This window comes from Lactuca saligna, chromosome 8, assembly GCF_052625555.1.
Source record: "Lactuca saligna cultivar CGN05327 chromosome 8, ASM5262555v1, whole genome shotgun sequence".
Taxonomy (NCBI): domain Eukaryota; kingdom Viridiplantae; phylum Streptophyta; class Magnoliopsida; order Asterales; family Asteraceae; genus Lactuca; species Lactuca saligna.
This window is the reverse complement of record NC_136424.1, coordinates 271,422,419-271,430,623: the sequence shown is the minus strand read 5'-3', so window position 1 is coordinate 271,430,623 and position 8,205 is coordinate 271,422,419. Positions and strand designations below refer to the sequence as shown.

Here is an 8,205-nt window from a genome sequence, read left to right as displayed (position 1 = left end):
CCCTGGTTGCTTCAGTTCGAATGGGGGCCAGGGGAGTGATGATCTTCCCACTTCTCGTTGTGACAATGTTTACTTGTGCGCCTCGTGGGTTGTTCTCGGTTTTGCTAGGAAGCTCACCCGGTGACCTTTGGTTTAGTTGTTGAGCAAGTTGCCCAAGCTGTGTTTCTATGTTGTGGATGGATGCTTGCTGGTTCCTGAGCATGGTTCTTGTTTCTTGGATAGCAGCATCATGGTCACTATGTCTTTTCTCGGAAGCAGCCACAAATTTAGTAAGCATATCTTCCAAGCTTGGCTTCCTTTCTTGCACCAGCTCCTCCTTTTGATAAAAGCCTCTCCCTTTTTGTCTATACTTCTCCTTCTTGGCCTTCTTGTACTCTTCGTAAGGCAGCCACTCTTTCTTTTGTTTGCGCCAGTCCTCATCATACCTGTCACCGCTCGAATAGCATGCTTGTGCCTTCTTGTTGCCATTCTCATCCAAATCGCAATCTCTAGTGAGGTGAGGTCCATTGCAGTTTTCACAACCCACCCGAATAGCATGGATAGTTTGATCCATTTTGTCCATTCTTCTATCCATGGTTTTTAACATGGCCATGACCGCGGATAAATCTTCAGTGGCAGCATACGCGGCTCCCCTCGTGACATCATTCCTAGGGTTGTGGTATTCTCTAGAGTGTTTAGAGAATTCTTCAATCAATTCTTTAATCACCGGGGGTGGCTTCTTTGTAAGTGGGCCTTGCGAGTCTAGCAATTGCCGGGTTGTGACCTTGACTCCATCATAGAAGATGGAAACTTCTTGCTGGCTGTTTAGATCATGATGTGGGCAGTTTCTTAGCAGACCTTTGTACCTCTCCCATGCTTCATATAAAGACTCTGCAGCTTGTTGTTCAAAGTTTGCAATGGCCTTCTTTAGTTTGGCTATTTTGGATGGTGGGCAAAAGTGATCAATAAATTCTTCCTTCATTCTGGCCCAAGTAGTGACTGATCCGGGGGGAAGTGACTTGAGCCAGTCTTTAGCAGCACCCTTGAAGGTTACCGGAAGCATACGAAGTAGTTGAGTTTCGCGAGTTACATTTGGAATATTGAAGTAATCAGCAACATCATTTACTTCATCCAAATGTTTTGTAGGCATCTTCATGATCTTTCCCATAGAAAGGTATTTCCTTGAGTGAAGCTAGGATATGACCTTTTAGCTCGAAGGTAGCAGACGCGGGAATTGCGGGTTGCACAAGTCCTGGGCCATGGTTGTCGCGCATCCTCTTCTTCCATTCTCCTATAGGGATTTCATCAATGTTAGCCATAGTGAACGCTAACTCTTCCTCCGACTCGGTTTCTTGCTCGTACGTTGTCTCCTCTTCTTCCTCGGTCTCATATCCAATATCTTCTTGAATTGGCTCCTCAATTATCAAAGAAGCGCTAGAAGCTCCTGATTTACTGCTCTTCTTTTTCCCAAAAACAGTCTTCAAGTTGGACAATGGTGATTTCTTTGGTGTGCTTGAACTCTCCACGTCCTTCCCTTTTTTTTCTTTTCAATGCGGATTCGGGGTCTTCAAACGGGGGTACCAGTAGTGTGTTTGCTCCTCTGGTCATGAAAGTCCTGAAATCAATTAAATAAAAAGCGTAAAAAGAACAAAAAGATTGTAAAAATAAAGAAAATCTACTGCTGAGTAAACTGCTACTCGCCGAGTAGGTGCGATTGCACTCGGCGAGTATCAGTGATATTTCAAAAAATTTCTAAGTTTTAAACTAACTAAAATAGATACTAAAACCTAATTACTAATTACTAAATTGCAATAAATGAACTTTATGCAAGTAAACTCACACAAAGGATCGAAAAAATTAGGAATTAGCTTAATTATTTAGAACCGTTCCCCGGCAACGGCGCCAAAAACTTGATGTGTGTAAAACCAACTAGTTTTATCCCTACTTTTTATTATTAATTTGAGCACACAAAGGCAGTGAACCTGTCTTTAAGTGGTATAGATTGATAAATAAGGTATCGAACTCAGGGAACGGAAAATTAAACTAATAACTAATTTTAACTAAAACAAATAATAAAAGTAAAGGGTTTTTCTCTAGTTTTGCAAGACTAGAAACTTAGACAAACTAAATTAACTAATTAACTAAAGCAACAACTATTCACCAAATTTGATAAAGATGTTTCTATTTAGGTTCAACCAATTCACTCCTATGGTTATTTAAGTTTAAGATAGATTAATTGCTATTGGTTACCAATTATAATAGTTAGGTTCATATTCATTACTACTAACCCTTAGACAATTAACTAATTTAAGCGTTGATCAAGTGTTTAAACTAATTAATTCCCTAGATTAATTATTTGGATTAAATAAGATTTGTAATGGTCAATTAAGTTATTAATTCAATTAACCTCTTGTTGATGGTTTCTCAAACAAGCTCACACATTAATCTTCCTATTTTCTTATTAATCTTAGTTTCATAATCATTACTTCTAAGCATATGGTTTAGCATTCACATAGACATATGAGGTTAACAATTAAGTGATGTTCATGCAACCTAATTGCCTTCCAATTAACAGAAAATAGTAGTAATTAATACATAAGGTTCTTTAACAAACTTAATTTAATAAATCACCAAAAGACAATTAATCAATAATCAATAATCAAACCATAGGAGTTCTTTGGTATTCCCCAAACAGAAACAAAAACGAATTTAGCTCATAATTGCAGTAGAAACACACATAAAAACAAAGTTTACTAAAGCAAACATGTTCAATTCCTAAGTCTAAGTGGTAGAATTAACCTAATTACTTGAATTCTTCCAAATAGTGAAGCCTAGGGTTCCTTAGCGCCTTCTGAATCTCTTAGTCGCAGCTAAACCTTCAAAAATCGCCAGGAGTCCCTTCCCATGAGATAAGGATTCATGTTTTATAGATATCCCAAAACAGGGTGTACTCGGCGAGTAGCAGAATCAACTCGCCGAGTAGATCCATACTTATCCGTCTTGAATCAGCAGTCGTATTTATCTTCTGGAATATCCTCGTGTACTCGCCGAGTAGGGTCGATCTACTCGCCGAGTATATCACCTTCTTTCACTCTTCAATCTTCAATTGCTTTCCTTTTCCCCTTTTTGCTTCCAAGCATATCTTTTGGACTGAAAACACAATTCACAACATTTTAAGTACCTTTTGTCCACATTATTCACATAATTAATCAAAAATAACTAAGAATATATGCTAAATAATTAACTAATTATGCACATATCAGGGTCCAGTCATCCTCAGGGTGGAATACCCTAGATTGGAATACCAACATGTCGAATCAATTCAACCATCAAGTTGAAACTCTTAAGGTTTGTTGGCCTACCGCCTCAACCCTACTGCTCCTCTTGAGCCTTCGTGCCTACGAATTTCAATCGGCCCGCACCGGGTATCTTGGCCTACTGCATAGAGTAGGACAGCCTCAACCCTACCCACATATAATGTCTCGCCATAGACGATCAGGAGAAAGATCTAACTCAAACGCGCTCCTAAAAAAGATATAATCAACATAGTCTCTATGCCTACAGCATATGACTGTAATACCCTTACATGGTCCTCAGCATAGCTCTGGATTGCCTCTAAGCCCACAGCACGAGTCTAGTATGGCCACTTCGGCCCTCAGCTCATGACTGGAATACTCCCGATAACCTATCGACACTGTTGTCGTCACTTCAGTTGTCCCAACGCTCCATCCTGGAGATTCTCACCTCTTCCATTGCCCAAGAGGGCCTAACCAATGTCCTTCACAACAACAACAACAAGCGTCACAGTACTGAAACCTCACCCCCACAATATCCACTTGTAGAACAAGTTGCTACCCCATTACACATATATACTCAGAACCTGATCATATAACTAACAAAACCCATACAATGTCTTCAGCATAATCCATCAGCATGTTCAATACTTGGGGACAAACCTACTATTTGCTATAGCATTGAAGCATGCTTAATACCCGCACATAGATCTATAAACACGTACAGATTCTTCAGCATGACTGGACCACTTCACCAGGCCTACAGTCTATCTGGACCACTCTCAGAACCTTCAACGTGTCTGGACCGCCTCTCCGGGCCTTCAACCTGTCTGGACTGTTCTCCAAGCCTTCGGCCTGACTGGTACGCCCCACCGGCCTTCAGTCTATCCGGACCGCTCTAAACTGTTGAGCATCTCCCTAGACCACCCCTCCTGTTGATCTCCCCCATACAAACTGTTCTCACCTACTTGGGGTTCCGAACTCCTGATCTATTCTATGGACTCTAACCCCGACCTAACCCTAGGCCTCATGTCGATCTTCCACCCTCTTGGAAATCTGTGGTCTGTTCCCTGATCCGCTGTCTACCATATATGCTAAATAAACCGCACACCCGTGCTAAAATTACTGTCGAGCCCTAGCAGCCAACAAAACCCTCAATCTATCAATCTAAAAAAACTTCAGAGTCAAGCATACCCTCGACCAAAAACTCGAACTGAACTTAATTCATGGCTAGAACTCCAACATGGTTCCCCAACTTCTGCTATCAAGCACCAAGAAGACGTGATACACATGTTGGGGAGTTTTACCGAACTCCCAACTCATACAACCCTCAAACCAAACAGCAACATGTGTTCATGAGATCTCCCTCGTTGATCTACCGAATTTAAATACTCATGATTGGATTCTTCTGAATAACATCTTGCTGACCAATCAACAAGAGTGTGGGCCTATCATTGATCATATCAAGCGGATGCTGGTCTGCTATATTCTTGAAGTAGCGAAATGGATCAGGAAGTCGCCTCTGCCATAAGAAAGAAGCCCATTATCAAGCCAATTGGGAAGGCAAGTGACATGACTGTGATGATAAAAGGAAATTTTGATCCACAATTTTACACAATTTTGTTCACCAGAGGTGAAGGTCAAAGATGTTTGTTCGCTCTTGCTGATAAACACTTGTTCCCCACCGCGTGCTCGGAGCACATTCTTGAAATTATACACAGGTGTGATCAGAATAGTGATGCAGATAAGAAGTTATTTACGGACATGCTTCGGTGGTATATTCATTTTCGTCAAACTTTGCTTGCCATTATACCGAAGTTGTTTAAGACTGTGAATTCATCTCCTATCACTTAACCGAAGTGATCTCTCGCCTCAATTGGCGCAAAGGGGGGTTGTTGAGTCTAAGGGGTTGTGCCATTGTGCCTTGGTAGTTCGGTCCATTTTGTACTCATGGTTTGGGCCTATCCAGTCGTATATAGCTTTAGAGTTTACATATATAGTGCATGCATGCATTAGATTCAGAACGCTTTTGATTATTATTTTGTAGTTCAAGTATTGTACCCTAGCACACCTCTACAGTAACAATTCACATTGAATTCTTCTGAGGTGGAGCATATTAAGCATTCGACATACGTTGATTCATCTGTATGTTTTATTGCTTGTCATTGATTATTATCGTTTTCTCGATATCTGCTGAATCTATCGCTCTTATAGAATTAATTCTCATCAATGTCAAATGATTTAAAGTGCTATAACTTCTTCATTCTAAGTCTGTTTCCAACGAACTTTATATCCACAAAAAGGCGGCGAGAAGCCCTACGCTCCTGACCACACACCCAAGCCTTCCAAATAAATCTTGGGACCTAAAAGACCAAATCACTCATACCATGGGTCTCCGAGACCGCCACAAAGTGCTTTTCAAAACGAGATGTTACATACGTATAAGAAACACTTATAACTATTAATTAAATTTACTTGAGTTTTTTTCCATAACAATGTGATTGAAAAAACTATTTCTCATTCTAGTATACTTTAAAAATATTTACCATATTAGTATTTATTTTCATTTTTCTTTATTTTTTAGTTTTTCTTTATTTTTTTTATTTTAAATATCCGAATTTTCTTCTTTTCTCCTTTATTTCATATTTTAATGCTTTTTTTTTCTAAATAATAGTTTTTATTTTAATTTTTTTACTTGTTTTTACTATATTTTTAATTACAGTTTTTATTTATCTTTTTAATTTTTTTTTAAATATCCGTTTTTCTTTTACACACTTTTGATCATCAAATTTTAGTCATCATAATTTAAACATTCAATATATCTTAAGGTGAAAAAACTCCCAACATTGTACATACAACGTTTCTAAGGTGCAAAAACTCACAACATTACACATACAATTTTTAAAGGTAAAAAAACACCACAATTAATTAAAAATTCCAACATTGTTTGTTACAAAAAGAAAAACATCGCAATTAGCTTGAACTTGACCGATTACAAATCTTTACCTGTAAAAAAGAAAGAAACACATCATTCAACTATAGTTCCTTTGATAGAGGGAGCAAAAGCCCTTCGATAAAGGGAGCAAAAGTGAAACCCTTACCTGTAAAAAAGAAAGAAACACACCATTCAACTATAATTCATTTGGCCACTAACAAATCCTTACCATACAAGTGTATGTCATCAATGCTAATCATCGGTAGAAAATAATGAAACCCTTTAATAGAGGGAGCAAAAACCCAACAAAAACACGTCTAAATTCAACTTCATCCACATCGGTGGATCTTAAAACACACCATTCAACTATAGTTCCTGGATTGAACTTTTGAAGTGCACCTAGTATAACTTGCATCTTAGAGTTCAAATAGTTTGGCATGAGTCAATGATCTCAAAATGTCTGTGTGTCCTAATGGAATAGATCTTGATTGCTCTAACAAGTTCATCTTTATCCTTGAAAGAATCTTTTCCCAACTCTCGCGTAAAATCAATCTTACTCCTTGATTGTGACACAATCCAATAGTCACAAATATTTAAATTTGTTCCTTCCATATTAGTAAAAGTTGAAGGTACTTGAACATTGTTGTCAAAAGATGCTTCTTCATCATCTTCATCTCTTATTCCATCTTTCAATATTTCATTTAACTCAACTTCATTGTCTATATTCATAACATTAGTCACCATAGTAACTTGAGAGATTATAGAAAAATCATCATTGCCAATCATGTCTATAATAGAATTCATCTACAAAAACAAACAAAAATTGATCAAAAAATGATACGTTTACAATATCTGACTCATGATTCAATTGATTTTAACTTCACAAAGTCCATATATATATATATATATATATATATATATATATATATATATATATATATATATATATATATACTATTACTAATATTATAACTTTGTCAAACTAAAAATCTTAAAACAAATAAACAAAATGAAAACCAATGTAGTTTAACCTAAAAACCAATAGAAAACAAAACAAAAACAAGATTTTGGAGCTAAAACCCAATTTTTCAAGCTAAAAAACAAACTTAACATTGGAAAATAGAACATGGGCAATTTTTAAACCAAACTGAATCGGACTTTTTGGAGCTAGAAACCAATTCCACCAGTTTCTCAATTGCATCAGAAACATCGGAATTGGAATCAGAAACATAGGAGCTAAAACAAGTTGAAACGGAATAAGAATCGAACTTACCTTTAACGAAGCTGCAGGCGGCCCACGATGGATGGATGAAACCGCAGGTGGCCGGAGATGGTGGAGGAAGACACAGATGGTCGGCGATGGGCAGAAAAGGTTGCAGGGGAGGAGAGACAAGTGGAGCCCTAGTTTTCGCTTTTTTTTTTTTTTTATGTTTGCTGTTCTGTTCCAGGGACAGGGAGAGGAACACACGTGTTTTCTTTTTTCTTTAAAAAATATTTTTAATTTTAAATTTAAAATAATAGTAGTATGGTAAATAGCTTGAAACTATATTAAAATGGAAAATAGTTTTTTAAATAACCATATTATGGATATTACTTTAATTTACTTCACTCAAATCATAGTAACTAATATATATATATATATATATATATATATATATATATATATATATATATATATATATATATATATATATATATATATATATATATATTGAATACACTCAAATCATAATAACTAATATATATTGAATAAATCAAATTGATGTGAATTTAGAAATAATATATATTTGTATGGATTTATATAACATAGAAAGCTTGAATGAAACCGAAAAGACATACTTTTGTTGTTTGGGATAATAAACAGTATGACTTTAATGTCTTATCACATAGGTAGTATAACGTAAGAAAGCTTGAATGAAAAAAAAGACATGTTTTTGTTGCTAGGTATAATAAACAATATGACTGTTAATTTAATTTATTTTTTTGATTTTATTTTTT

The 8,205-nt window shown here is 36.5% G+C and overlaps 1 non-coding gene across 1 annotated transcript; it reads left to right on the top strand.

The window, feature by feature from the left end:
• The first annotated feature begins 806 nt into the window (after nucleotides 1–806).
• Nucleotides 807–913, top strand: LOC145013445 (small nucleolar RNA R71). Its single transcript, XR_013665005.1, has one exon. It is a non-coding gene; the product is annotated as a small nucleolar RNA R71 (small nucleolar RNA).
• The last annotated feature ends 7,292 nt before the right edge of the window (nucleotides 914–8,205 follow it).